This window comes from Rhipicephalus microplus, chromosome X (genome assembly GCF_043290135.1).
Source record: "Rhipicephalus microplus isolate Deutch F79 chromosome X, USDA_Rmic, whole genome shotgun sequence".
Taxonomy (NCBI): domain Eukaryota; kingdom Metazoa; phylum Arthropoda; class Arachnida; order Ixodida; family Ixodidae; genus Rhipicephalus; species Rhipicephalus microplus.
The window spans coordinates 443,519,144-443,534,602 of record NC_134710.1 but is presented as its reverse complement, the minus strand read 5'-3'; the positions used below and the strand labels follow the sequence as shown (position 1 = coordinate 443,534,602).

The 15,459-nt window shown below is 48.3% G+C and overlaps 1 protein-coding gene across 2 annotated transcripts in view; it reads right to left on the bottom strand.

The window, feature by feature from the left end:
- LOC119160880 (uncharacterized) overlaps positions 1 to 4,892 on the bottom strand; it is a 386,912-nt gene extending 382,020 nt beyond the window's left edge. For both annotated transcript variants that reach the window (XM_037413152.2, XM_075880569.1), the window contains exon 1: positions 4,285 to 4,892. The gene's annotated coding sequence lies outside the window, so the exon portion shown is untranslated. The remainder of the gene's footprint in view (positions 1 to 4,284) is intronic.
- Positions 4,893 to 15,459: the final 10,567 nt, after the last annotated feature.

Here is a 15,459-nt window from a genome sequence, read left to right as displayed (position 1 = left end):
TCGCTAGCAGGAAGTGTATACACAAGAGCAGCGTTTCCGGAGTTCCCTTGTCCACGGCGTTTTTTTTTTTCCTTTGTTTCAACTTTTCGTACGTGTTTCATGCTTCGTGGTTTCGCCGGCCTTATGTGGTGGACCTTCGTTTATTCACGCACGCGCCAGGCAGCACGGACGCGCATGCAACAGCGATTCACAATTGCACGTGGCCTTGAATGACGCGCGCACAAAACGCGACAGCCACCTTCTTGCCCGGCGCGTACGCTCGGACACAGTGCAAGGGATTCATCGAATGCATTGATCTACAGGCTCAGACTTTCCTACAGTAAGTACTAGGAATAACTTAAGTGAACCGATTGCTAGCCCAGCATGGATACGATGGCTATCGTTCCTATAGCCTTGGTGTTTGCACTTTCAGATATCCTTGTGGCGTTCTTTATTACTACTGGCTGGCCCCCGTTTAGGATAAACGTTTGGCTGGTTATGCACGTATTGGAATCGCGCAAGGCCAAAACGACCACTGCCGCATTGATGTCGCTATGCAAAGGGAACTTTTCAAGCGAGGCTTGCACTGACTGCCCCGCGAAGTTCGTGGTGATGGTGTTCTAGAACACCGCCTTCACTAGCAGCTTTAAAGTTAGCCCGAATAAATTTTATTTCCGGGGCTATGTGGTTTGAACACGGATACCCACTCCGACAGCGAGCGCATTGGTCACTAGGCCATGCTTGATCAATGTGAGTTGAGCTGAAGCATGCCTTCTATACCGACAATGAAAAAAAAAAAGGAAGAAGCGTATTCGAGAAAAAACTTTTTAAGCTCCGATGACATTGGATACTACCACAGGGATGCCTTTGATGTCATGCGTGATTTCATCATAGCTACTCAATGAGTACCATCTTAATCTGGTATTTAAAGCTCTTCGTCATTTCAACAAGGTAAAACCTTATCAAGTTCTCCAAAATTTTTCCCATCAAGTCCATACAGCAGTCTGGAGTACAAGCTCAAAAGCGTAATACTTGCAGTTCAAATTTCATGCATTACGTATTATTGCCATTTCATTTCTTCATTTTTTTAAATCACCAACCATTCTTAAAGTAACGTTTAAAAGTCCAAACGTCGCACTCTTGGTCAATCCCCCAAAGGGGGTACGTGCCATATATTGAAAAAAAAAAGAAACCACAAAAAACACATAACCATGTACAATTGGGAAGCAGTACACTTGGAGATCTGCGTGCCAATAATGATTTCATGCTGGCGGAATAAAAGCAATCTGCTAGACAACGCGTATACGGAGAATTTCGCGAAAATTTTGGCTTGGAAAAAATTGAATCACTAACTCGCGTTTCCATGATCAGGCGATGGTTCTTTCTGTGGACCGTTTGCTGACAAACGCTCGAAAGAACAATGAGGGCCTGAAGCATCTTGCCAATTCAGGCCTAAAACAGCGTTCTGAACACGGCCGCTGCCTGCAACAAATTTGAACGCTTACGTCCGGAAGGGGCTTTGCGCAATGGCAAAAAAAAAAGCAGATACATTAGGCGCGCCCCCGCTGAGCTTCACTTTCCACCCAGAGGCTCGTGAATTTTGTCACCTCGCGACAAAGAAGGCGGCTTGCTTCAAACACTGACGCGTACGGTTAAATTTTATGTATGCGTTTTGAGTGCAAGAATTATTCCTACAGTTGTTTTTTTGTCGGACGTTTCCGTGTTTTGATTACCGCACAACATCATACGCACTTATTATTACCGCAGTGCTAGTCGTCTGCATTTTTCTTCCATTTTGTTCTCTCTTTTGCCTCAAGTGTGAATAAAATTGTACGGTCACGTGTTTGGCCGATGTTCATTCTTGGTTACAACAGGGCTATTGATGGGGGAAAGTGAAAACCCGGATCGCTCTAATGTGCTACCATTTCATTCTGACCGACGTCAAATTTACGTCCCCCCTAAGGCAAGCAGATGCAGGAACCGCAACTTTTTTTTAGATACCCAATCGAACACGTTTCCTGCTTACAGTGAATCGCTTTTTTTTCCTTCATCAGAAAACGAACTTGACTTCCTGTGCTCTAACACATTTTTTTCCCTACCTAGCGGACGTAAGTCGATGAGCTCGCACAGGTGCACAGCTCGCCAAATTGTGCGGACGTGTTAACCAGGAGCATCCTTACTCCTGAAGTGTTGAATGGTGTAGAACCGTACTGATGACTCCACAGTCTTTTTAACGGCACCAAAAATATTAGTTATATGGAAAAAAGTATATTTACAACAACAGCTACTAGCAACCACACGATCGGCAGGAACATACATTTCATTGCATTCAGAATTACATGCTGCCCAGCTGCTCCGTGAAAGTTGCATTTGCTATTTATGCACCATTTAGGGTGTGCACGCTAATCTGGCACCACGTGACTTACCGGCAGATGAGTTTTATCCAGACGGAAACTCTGTGGCGAAGAGCAAAAAAATAATAATGCCAGAAGAAGAAGCACTATCGGTTTTCATGCTCTACCTAATCGTGCATAAGAAATCGTTATAAGGCGGCACGTATTCGCAACTATCGGTGCATCGCGTGGCAGACAAGTGCGTTGAGGGGGGGGGGGGGATGATTCTTAAATGAAAAAGAAGAGAAAAGTGAGCCCCGTAACTGTCTCTCAGAGGGACGACACCTCAACAGTAGCTCACGAAAGATGGGGGTAAGGATGGATTAAAAGGATAAGATTAAAAGCTATGAAGATACAGAGAGGGAGAAGGAGAGAGCGAGGTGCAGGGACAGCCACATACGGATGTAAGCAGAAGATAGAAAAGATGGACACGGTCGCAGGAGTCCGAGGATGGCGCACCCCTCGGCGAGAGCTCTTGTCGGCGTCAGGAGATGGCGTAGGGCGCGCGTCGGCCAGAGCTGCGCTGTCGTCGAAGATCGCGGGGGCGCAACTGGTCGGCACGAAATCCAGAGAACGAGTCAAGTGCGTTAGGTGTGGAGCCCATGTCGCCCAGTGGATGGTAATAGAAGTAGAACTAGCGCAATGTACGCAAAACAGAGAAGTGGTGAGCGTTGTAGCGACCCATCTTTATTTGAAAAAAAAAAAAAAAAGGCCGAGCGCCCGATTACGGATTGTCTCTTGAGAAGCTGTTGCTTGTAGTACTACTATAATAAAAATATAATTTTTACTTTAAAGATACCGTGGTAGCTTTGAGAATTTTGTTACATTTCTAAATTACTCGGATACGTATAAATTCCCGAAGGCATTAACTTGCTCCTGGCGTAAAGGTATGCTCAAAACTTCGCGGGCCATGTTTCCACACTCTAGATGACACAGTGGTCCAAGATCTTCATCGTACAGAGGCGTACGTTTACGTACCGCCTCTGTACGTAAACATTCCATTTATAATGCAATATTCCAACTGAAATGAACGGTTTTCGAAAATCGCAGTAATGCATGAAGCCAGAAGAATGCTGCTAAACAAATCGCGTGTGCCACCCACAATTCCCTTGCTGGCTGGCTGCGCCACGCGTGCAAAAGCGCTCTTAGTTTTTGTTTGTTTTTTCGTTGCTAGCTTACAAATTCTGCCAGTTAGTGTAGTGCAGTTACTAGCGGCCAGCTCGAATACAAACATATCACTCACGTCACACTCAATCCACACGTAGCATAGCAAAAACAAACATGTGAGACACTTGTATTCAGATGATAGGTTAACTCAGCTCAGCGCAGCAGAAGCGAGAAAATGTGATCACGTACTGATACTTGTACATTGGTGGAACAATAATTCTTTTAAATAGCTTCTCCAGCATTATTAACGCACAGCTCTTCAACAACTGCTTCATTTCTGCACCGTGACAACTCAAAAATTCTAGCTTGTAGCCGTCGTGCAGTCGAAGGCAGGGATTGAAACAGCATTACACACTTTTCCGGATGCCGTTCATTTATATACCCGGCGGCTCAAATCCAAAGGCAGAAGGTGTCGGTCCAGCTTCTTTCAGAAAGTGAGAAAGTCCGTGGGGATGTCCACCGACACAGTTATGAAAATGAGATCATCCCAGAATATACCACAGCCACTTCCGCCAGCAGCAATAGGCAATGATCCCCCATACTGTTATCTCTCACTTTGTTGCGTGAAATTTTGCAAAAACATCGAGAAAACGTTGTTTCTGCAAACTTCCGCGCCACGAAAGCACACGTTAAAGAAAGAACACATGAAAAGAACTTTGTATACTGTTTTGAGATGTCGTACGGAAACACACTCGACGCGCATTTACTCATGTTACCGCACGGAAAACACGAGAATTGTACTCACCGAAAGCGTCGCGAAACACGGAAAATCCAAAGCAATTTCTTTACACACAAAGCTTGAGTTTCGTTCTCGTCGTTTGAGCGCTCTCTCACAGTATCCAGTTAGTGGTCACAAAAGAAGGTGCCTATGCTCACGGAAGTAACCAGCAAACGAAAGTGAATCGAAGTAGAGCAATGTAAGCTATACAACCGGAAATATCACGCAGAAATAAAAGGCACGTCTTGACGTCTCCCGATGTGTTCTTGCGTGTCAACTGAGAGAGACACGAATGCCGCTTCGGCAATGTCCACAAGGCACTTTTCGATTAACGGCGAATCACTTCCGTTTTGCGAGGGGTGACTGAAATTCGAGTGACGCAACTCTGGCGGCAGGAACGAGGATAGTTTCGAGCCGAAACACACAGATCCCGAGCAGGCCAAACTATGCCGACGGCTGTCGCGAGGCGACGGCTCCTTGGGAGGCGACGAAGGGGAGTAAAGTAGGTCCGGCTGCCGCTGATGATGGCCAGCGTGGCCGAGTGATGCACGCAGTCTGACCGGGCTGTGAGGTTCGCGAACCGATGCACCACCAACGCGCTCGCACTACTGCGGCCGCGCTACTCGATGCAAGCGACAGGCACACCGACAACAAAAGGCACCGCCGCTCTCCTTTTTTTGTTCTCTCGCCCGTTTTACTCTTAGTAGCGTTGCTTCTCTCTCAGCGCGAGTGCCTCGAACGGAAAGGAAAGCGCCGACTGCTGGCTGCTAGGGCAGCGAGTGCATGCAAGGGGAAAAAGGCGGAAATCGAGGCGCGCGCGCGGAAGCGCGGCGAAGAGCGGGAGAAACCGAAAGAATATAGCGCCGACGGCCCCGGCGGTGTTGTGGTGTCGCCGGTGGTATAGCGTCATCGCGCGCTCACGTGGGGCATTTGCTGCGGAAAAGAGGGATAAACGAGGCTGAATGCGATGAAGCACACCGGATTCTGTTAAAAGGAGAAAAAAGAACAATAGAGCGATACTAGAGACAAAAAAGGAGAGAGAAACAAAGAAAGGAATGGTATAATTGCTCGTGAGTTACGCATAGTATTATCCTTGAAAATGATTTCGAATTCAAGGCCTAAACATTAGAGGGAAAAAAGCTCTCACAAGATTTTGGCTTTGCACTACACCATCAGCCTAGCGCGATAGCTCACTGAAGAAATTGCGTGTTTTGTGCAATCAGACCATGGAATAAAAGGAAAAAAAAGGGTGGTATTCAAGATCACGTTTTATGAAACAAAATCACTGTTTACCGCCATTGCCTCCAGATGCTATCTATGCCTTGAAAAATTTAATTCCAGTCATCCGCACAACTTCTCAGGTCAGAGTTACATTGCTAACTTACTGCTACGAACTAGTTCTGACATCAGGCGGCGTTCCTCATCATAAGCAGTACAAGAAAGAGGAAGATAGAGAGAAAGTGTAATATGAAACACCAAGTTCTCGTTCAAAGCAAACGTTTCTAAGATAGGGGTGAACAGTGATGATGAGAATATGTCAATGTCTACATGGGACGACTCAATGAAGTCTAGTGTAGTATAACTGAAAATGAACCACCTGTGCAGCACTCCCCATGATTTACAGATTGCCACGGGGTCGTGACGCGTACGAAGGCAGCCGACGTATTGTAGATCGAAGATAAAACTGTTTACTTGAGCCGAACTTTTGGTGGACAAACGAAAAATAAGATAACAGAGATACACACAGGTACCGATAGCGGCGAATAGTGCGTCGGCCGTCGGTTAAATGACAAGCCGTGAAGCGCGTCGGCATTTATACACGGGCCATCGAGCATTCTAGTGTTGGCGGGCCGTTGAACATTCTAGTGTGTGGCTATGTAGGTTCCAGAATAATCTGTAACGTTCGCGACGTGGGAGTCATCATGATGAAATTATCTACTGCAGTCCTGAAGCTTCTCGAACACTGCAGGCTTGGTTTGTGCTGAGAAATAGGTACAATACATTGTAACGGGGTGATAAGAAAACTTGTGGAAACAACATGGCATTGCCCCTCTCTAAAAAAGGCATCGTCACGATGCTTTCGGAGAAGGTGAAAGTACAACAATAATGCAAGAAAGTACAATAAACTAAAATACAGCAATAACAACAACAAAATATACTCTTTCAATTCGTTAACGCCCATGACGCGGCTTGAGGCGCGCGACATGGACGGCTTGAGGTCGTGGTCAGTGCCGTTGAGAGTTGGTGACGCTGCCGTAAACAACATGGTAATCGAGCGGACCGAGACGTCAAACAACCCCGTATGATCCGAAGTACCGTCACAGAAGTTTTTCACTGAGTTCACGTCGGCGTATCAGCATCCATACCCAGACACGGTCACCATGCTGGTATTCCACATAGCGTCACCGAAGATTGTAACGGCGGCTGTCGGTCATCTGCTGGTTCTTGACGCGGAGGCCGGCGATTTGTCGGGCTTCTTCGGCGCGCTGAAGGGGCTCACTCACGTCGAGGTTTTCTTCGTCAGTGACGTTCAGCAACATGGCGTCGAGTGTCGTTGCCGGGGTCCTTCCGAAACCAACTCATACGGCGTCATCTGCGTGGTTTCTTGTATGGTTGTGTTGTATGCGAAGGTCACGTATACTGAAGTATGGCGTCCCACGTCTTGTGTTCGACGTCGACGTACAGCCTCCAGCATTTTTAATCATATCGCGCGAGTGTCGACCGCACGAAGTATCAGCGCCTTACAACGGCCATATTCGTCGAGACTGGCAGCAGTAGGCGCGCACGCACTAGGCAGTGCTAATGCTAGCGTCGTCTGCCAGGCTGTTTCTTTCAGGATAAAATCCTCTTTTTTTTGTTAAAGGCACCTGGAGTACGCACAATCGCAGACAGAAACGTCACGAACGTTTAGCTTTTTTATTTCGATGTTTGCGTTCATGTGCTGCTGACAATATTAGCACCTTATTTAGGCAAAATCAACTGACAAAGACCGTACGGTAAAATAATGCTTTTGCGCAGTTTATTACTTTTTTTTAAATCGAATTTCTCTGCGCATCAACTTTGAGCAGTTTCTTTGTCTGTAATCACAGGAAAGATCAAGAGAACATGAGTTGGTAGATCACGGTTTATGTTGTGCGCATGGTTTTCTTCATACCACTTTTGTTTTCCTTTTTTTTCATGTAAGGAGACTAATACAGTAATTGTCGTAGGGCGTGCAACATCCTGAAAGAAACAACGTGGCAGACGACGCTTGCACTAGCGCTGTTTTGTACGCCAGCGCGTATACTGTTGCCGGTCTCACAGAGTATTGCAATGGTTGGCGCTGATAATGCCAGGCATCGACGATCGCGCGATATTATTGAAAATGCTGGAGGCTGTATATATACGCGGCCGGCATATCGTCGATGGTCTTGTTTAGGTGCTCGGTCAGGCTATTGGTCTGTGGGTGGTACGCTGTCGTATGGCGGTGGCTTGTCTGGCTGTATTCCAAGATCTCTTGGGTTAGCTCAGCAGTGAATGCCGTACCTCTGTCCCTGATGAGGACCACCGGAGCACCGTGCCGCAGGACGATGTTTTCGACAATAAATTTGGCTACCTCGGATGCATCACCGTTAAGCAGGGCTTTTGCCTCGGCGTAGCGGGTAAGGCCGTCGGTAGCTATGGTGATTCACTTGTTTCCGACAACCGACGTCGGGAACGGTCCAAGTAAGTCGATAGTGATTTCCTGGAATGGTCGGCGAGCTGGTTCGATGGCCTGCAGAAGTCCTGTTGGCCTTGTCGGCGGTGTCTTGCGTCGATGGTAGTCTCAGCATGTCCTCCCGTAATTAGCGACGTCAACGGCAATGCGCTATCAGTAGAATTTGGAAGTTGTTTACGGGAACGTTGTTTTCCAAAAAAAATGATGGCAGTCCTCCCCTGAAGACTTTTGGGGCGACACTGGTCCGCCCCTCGAGGTATTCCACCAGACCTCTCAGTTCCGGGTCGGCTTGCTGTAGCTCGGCGAAGTCATTGGCACTGGTGGTTCCCAAGAAGTACTCATTATTGTGGTCCTCCTGTGGTGGTGGGTAGACGGGGCCACGAGACAGGGAGTCGGCGTTGTGTTTCCTTCCAGACTTACACAATGGTGATGTCGAATTCTTGACGTCTTAGATTCCACCATGCGAGGTGACCTGAAGGATTCTTCAAGTTAGCTAGCCAACACAGGGTGCGGTGCTCCCTGACAACTTTTAAAAACCTGCTGCAGAGAAAACGGCGAAATTTCGACACTGCCCTGATGATGACAAGACACTCTTTCTGTTATGAAATAGTTTACCTTGGACATGGCTAGCATAACTGATAGCTCTTTCCAGGCCGTTGGTCTTTCGCTCAAAGACGGCGCCGAGTCATACGTACGCTGCTTGCGTCGGTTTGTACTTCTGTTTCGGCGTATTCGTGAAAATACGTAAGTAGAGACGTGTCTGCAGGTGTCGTTTAAGTTTCTGAAATACTTCAATTTGTGCCGTTCCCTACTTGAAATCGACGTCGGTCTTCGTGAGCTGCGTTAGTAGCTCGGTGATCTGTGAAAAGTCCTTGACGAAGCGTGTGTAATATGCGCTAAAGCCGTAAGGAATTTCCTATGCAGGAAATTTCCTTACGATCGCCCGTCTGCTAGCCACAGGGCGAAAGAGATGGGGAACGGCTACATATATAGGCTTCTCAAGCTGCTTACAGCAGCTTTTATGTTGGCTCACGCCACTGTGTAACTATGTTTACAAAAACAGACCGACAGACTGACACAGAACTTCTTTCGGTCCTGAGAGACCCTACTCTTTTAAAGCAATGCTGCGGGCTGCTCCAACGTGCGGACTGGGAGCTCTATAGCCTCACCGCCGCATCGTGGGCTCTCTTGACCGCCCGTAATGATAGTAACTCTGAACTTCGTAAGGCAGAGTCACAATACTCTTTTGTGAGCCTACATGAGCCCCGTAACAAGAGGCACCACCAGATCATGTTACGAAGTTACTAATCTCAACACAATCAGGACAAGTAGACTCAAAACCCCTCAGCGGACCATGCTGAGGAAAGATAGACTTGGATAGGACCTGGTCGGGAGCATTTGAAACGTGATGGCTTGAGGCCTAGACAACTTGCTATACGTAGGAGAAATGACCACTGACTGAACTGGTAGTGTTTATCTACTTAACTGCATCGCTAAACATCCCATTGAAAACCGGCGGACTTACGTTCACACCAGCGCGTAGAGTTAGTGCGAGTGCCTGGGAACGAGAAGTGTCATTCAGGTTTACGAGGAAGTTCAGTAGGGGTTCGAGATGTGCTGGAAACCAGGTAATCGTATGTGGAGAAAAGGCCTATTTTTAAGTATTATAAATACTTCAGAAAAGACGAAACCAGAGGCAAAAGCCTTGTTTGCCGACCTTGAATTGGTGAAGAAGTGCGATCTACTGTCGTCCAACCTACGTTGTGCTGAGGATGAAAAAAAAAGTCACAGCTCATGGCAACAAATTGAAAGGTCACGCGCAGAATGGAAAGCAGATCGAAAGGTGCCCCGCGTTTCTCACGCAGAAATGATGCACAAAACGCACTCACAGGTGTGAATGCACGGAAATAAGCGTCTCATTTGTTACTTCGCCGTGTCTGAAAAGTGTGAGCTTTTCGCAAACGGAGACTGCAATGACTGCAGTGACCTTTGCGCACCCGGTAACTGCAGCAGAATCATTCCAGGTAAAGCCCAAGGTCAGCCAAGACGTACAATCTTCCCCTCCTAGCTACCGCGAGATAAGGGCGCATGAGGAAGCATCGCTCCCTTTCTCAAAGCCGGGCAAAGCACGCGTAGGAGAGTAGAGTGAGTGCCGCTGCGTGATGTGGCAATGCGCGCTCATTGCGCCATCTTTCTAGTAATGCTGAAAGCACAATTCCCCCCGAGAAGCTCGTGAGCAGCGGTATAAGTGATAGATATAACTACATTGCCGTTTGAAGGGTGACGGACGTGCTCCATGGTGGCTCAGTGGCTAATGCCTCGCTTTCACGACGCAGAGGTTGCACGTTCGATTCCGCGCACTGGAGTGTTTTTATTGATTTTTTTCTTTCTTGCAATTTCATATATGTAGATACGCATACAAATACGGTCAGTGACGGCGACGTTGACACCGGCGGCGAAATCCAGCCTAGAGTGTCCATATAATTGGTATCAAAATTATAAATATATGAATAAACAAAAAACAAGTTGCGTGAAGCGGGGTCGTCGTTGCGATCTTCGCTGTTGGAGCCCGGCACAAGGTAAGTCGGTGTAACTGACTGTAGATTGATCTGCTCCTCCTCGGTTAGGTTCATACATAACAAATGCGTCTTCGTACAAGAAACCACGCAGTGCCAAGAACAGCCCAAAAACTGACGAGGAATACAGCACGCCATGCGCAGTGACCACTTGCCTTCGCCACCACCGATGACAACACGCGCGCCCAAGGCCGCGGAAGCACAATCTGACAGCAGCGCCACTATTTCTCGCGGCCACCACCCTACCCGCCTCTCCGGCGAAGCTTTCAAACTGAGTTTATTCGAGTAACGTTGAATGAAACGTACTTACATTTCGTCGCATTGTCACATCGACTCGTTGCCCTTAGCTGTGTCGACGCTTAGTCGAGTACTCTGTCGACGCCCTCCGCGAGTTTTCTAGTCACTCGTTCTCATCGCTGGTGTCCCAATCTTCGCCGTCATCTTCTCCTTTGCTGGGCTAGGCTTAGCCCGTCATAGACCCTCTTGTTGACAACTCCACTTTTTTTACTGCTGTGGGCTCATCCCGTCCTAGCGCGATGTCATCCACCATCCTAGCACAACAAGTACACCAAGAACTGCTGGGTAAGGATGTGGCAAGTTTGAACAACCTCACACTGGGGCACCTATGAGATCGACGGCCACTTCCCGGGCCACTCACGCCAATATCGTACAGAACCTGGCGGCTATGCTGCTCCTGTCGTTGTGATAACCCTGGTTTTCCACGTCTCCGCAGCTCGGAGCCACACAGCACAGTGCCAGCTCATCCTCTGGAATTTTTAACCCTGGCTCTGGTCACGTGCCACGAGCCTCAGTGTCCAATCTCGTTCTTCGACGTGCCTCGTCTGCACAACATCAGGGTTCTCGCACATGGGAGCCACATTCCAGCGCCTGGCATGTGCCTCGTGCCCTCTTACTCATGACACTAGACCAGCCTAACAAGTGAACGTCTGCCTATGACCACGCTCCTGAATTCCGCTTGGCGACGCGGCAGTCTATGGGCATTGCGAATACACCACTTACCGCAGCTGGTTCACCGATCTCGGAGGAAATAGCATCTTCTCAGCATTACCAGCAAGGTTGTGCGAAAGCAGCGCGCGGCGTCCAGCACGTCAGGACGCGCGCACTCACGCACTCATCTTTGACTCGTACTTTGCTCCACGGACATGAAAGCCCTGGAACACGCGCTACTCTCGCGGTGGCAAAAAATTATACGTCTTGACTTTTGCCGGAATGATTGCGTTGTAGTTAACGAGCTCACGAAGGCCGCTCTACTGGCTGCAGTCCCCGTTTGCAAAAAAAGCACGCTTTTAAACACAGAGAAGTAACACCTGAAGGCACGTGTTGTTCGCACTCGTCCTGTCTAACTGTGAGTACGTTTCATGCGTCGTTTTCGTTTGAGCTGTACGTCAAGTGTCGAGCTGTGAACGTTGTTACTTCGATCTCCTCTTGTGTGTGTGTGTGTGTGTGTGTGTGTGTGTGCGTGCGTGCGTGCGTGCGTGTGTGTGTGTGTGTGTGTCTGTGAACAGTGCGCTGCACGTTTCGATGTGCTTGCCATCCTTCGCGTGACATTCCAACTTGTTGCTATCGCATTCATTGCTTCGCCCTGGCAGTGAAACTGTAACTCTTTTGGTTGATGCACACCGGTGACTAGCAGCGGTCGCGCGACCATTTGCGACTGGTGACCAAAAAGTGACAGATGTTCACACCGGCAGAGGCTGCATGCGAGCGACCGGAAGTCGTAAAGCCAGACAGTCACGTCTGGATTTCGTTATCATCGAGAACTCTGGAGACCAGCGCCGATCAGCTGATCGCCACCAGATGAATGAGCGGAGCGAACCAAGCGCGCCGCATTTGTTTTCGTCCGTTCTCGCACAGCGTTTCCAGCAGCGTCAAGGAGTTGGATTCAAGTGAACAAGAAGAGATTGCCATGGTGCTGATGTGCTATGCCATGGTTATAGCCATGGTGTCAGCGCTGGCAGCACAGAAGCCCTCTAAGAAAAAAAAAAGCCGGTGGCTTGTGTGACCATCCTTTCGCTCGCGAGAGTTGGACGGCCATGCAAGCCACCTACTTCGCGAGCTGCGCTGAGATGACGAGGAGTATTTCCGAGAATAGTGCGTATTTACAAACGTTCGTTGAATTTATCTTGAGTTGCCATAGACTCGAATGCAGCACAAACGCGTCTCGAACGTGGTTTCTTTAGTCGGTACCAAGGCATGAAGCATAAACGCGTTCCAAAAGCGCTGCACTGAAGATGATGGCAAGTAAAGTTCAAGACAAAAAAAAAAAAAACGATTCTGAATACGGAAGAAAAAAGTACACAATAATTTTCTTCTTATTTTGACGGTGTTGAAATTTTTGCGAATGCTGCAACGTAAATTCGACATTTTGCTCGAGCTGCTGCGTACCGTTATCTCCAAGCCGAGTACTCCGAGTTGGCCATGGTGCCACAGACCCAGAGGAACGCACTCATTTGTATCTGGTGGCAAGGGCCAGCGCAATGAAAAAACAAAAGAAACAATGAGCCCAGATATAAAGAAATGCCGGCGTCACTTCTGCGCATCGCTGATTGTTTGTGGTAGCTTCGCGACTGCAGTCACGCGACTGAAAAATCGGCCAGGAAACGACTAGCCAAAGCACTCGCTTTGCGACCATTCGCGACTGTTTGCCACCAGTCGCAAATGGTCGCGCGACCCCTGCTAGTCGCCGGTGTGCACCAGCCTTTTTTCTGTACCACTTAGAACTGTTCGGAAAGCTGTTTAAGCTGGAGATTTTATCATTCGGTGTGTTCTTCAAAACCTCACGGAGCAATGACGTCATCGTATGTCGCCTAATGACACGTTGAAGAAACGAAAAAAACTGGGGGAGGGGGGAGATGACGAGGAGTAGAGATAACTTCCGGAGATAAATAAATCGAAGTAAAGTTTCTTCGTGACGCGAGACTTGAGCACTGGTACCCCGGGTCTGGTGGTGAGTGTTGTAACCACTGGCCTATCCAGAGACGCTAGCAGAACAAACATTTATGGCAGGGGTGTCAAGTACGCATTCGGCCTTCCGACGTCTTGCTAGAGGCCCAAGGCCTGCACACCTCATATCCATTTTCTCTCCGTCTCATATGTTTTTACTCTTCTAAATATAGTATTTTCATATGCTACACATGAATGACAGGTCTTAAACATTTTTAAGTGTAGAGAACTTCAGGGGTCTTGCTTGTAGTGCAGTCATGCCTCTCATGATCACGCTCACAGAAAACTGCTCATTACTAGCTATAACGAGGCCAGCAGAGCTCATAACTGGATTAAAATGAAGGAACAAGATCCTAAATAGTATAATTAACAAATAACCTAGAAGTAACCACAATACTTGAAGTAAAATTGCTTAAAAAACGCTTCAGAAACATGTGCCTGGTGACACCATCGCATCGCCAAAAGCCTGATGGCTCCTCCTCCCACGTGCATTTCTCCTGTGCTTGGTCGCTACACCTGGAAAGGAAAGCAACCTCATGGAACTGGCTGCGGACGACACGTGTCTGCACGTCAAGCAATATTGCGGATGTCCCACAGCAAGTTGCTGAATCTATCTAATAATACTCGTGCTGGTGAAAGCGTACTCCCTACACGCTTAGCTCAAACATCAACGCCATCATCCCTGTTGTGAACGGTAAAGTGGGAACTCTACGAATGGAAATCACTGCGTGATTGTGCTACGCACTTCCTCGACAAAGCAGCATCTGTTTTTAGGGGCGAAGCTGCTTAACCCGTGGGCCATGCGTCCCCGACGTATGTATTTAGTAGTAGTAGGTAGTCACCTTTTGTTTATTCCTTGGAATGCCCACTGGATGGCAGTACTTGTATATAATGAAAGTTGCGAGATGGCGGCACTAGGAGTGTTCACTAGATGGATGGATGGATGGATGGATGGATGGATGGATGGATGGATGGACGGATGGACGGACGGACGGACGGACGGACGGACGGACGGACGGACGGACGGACGGACAGACAGACAGACAGACAGACAGACAGACAGGGCCAGTGGATAATTCATGGTTTGCTGATAAAACCCTTCGAAGCTTCGCCCCACTCATGATAATTCATCAAGTTGGCCCTGCGTTCGCGTGTTTCAATCATTAAAACCTTCAAAGAAAACTCCTAATAAGCGTCCAGATTTCAACTCCAGATGAAAAACGGGATGCGCTCGTTTTCTTTCAGACTCACCCTTCTGTTTGCACTTCGCTCACAGCAGCGAAGTGAAATCCCGTGCACGCTTAGTTGAAATTCTGACGCGGCCCGAAAGAGGGGGGGGGGAGTGAGGAGGCAACGCCTAATGAGGCACGATGCCGTTGTTTTGTCGAGCGCGCTTTAAAAAATCAGCCTCCGCGTCTCGCTTCCGAAAACACGCGGAAGGAAGCAAAGCCGAACGGGAAACAACAGGGGTGGCATGCGCGCGCTAAATACGAGCCCGTCGCCATGCCTCGGCGGTGGTTTTTGAAGCAGCGCTGGTTGTGCGGTGAGTCACGATTCCGCTTCGGCGATTCCAAGCGCTGCAGGACAATAGTCACACTTGGGGAGGCTTTCCGCGCCGATTGGGAACTATACCGAGAACAATGGGTGCTGGGGAATGTGAGCAACGGGACCGAGTCTTTGACATGACCCCCCCCTTTTTTTTTTCTCTGCGACAGCATCCGATATGCTCAGATGGTCACGGAAGAAGACAGTGGTCCCAGCACCTGAACGAATTGTTGGTTCGTCGCGTAACATGCTTGTGTGTCGAGGATACTGAAGTGGTGGTGTTTACTGAACACCGCGACAGATGAATGTCATTGTTATTTTTTAAAAGCCTAGCTTTCTTTGCATTTCACCTGCAGTTCGGTGTTTGCCACATAAGAGCAAGGTGGTTAATCAGGTGATCGGTTCGGTATACTCTGCACA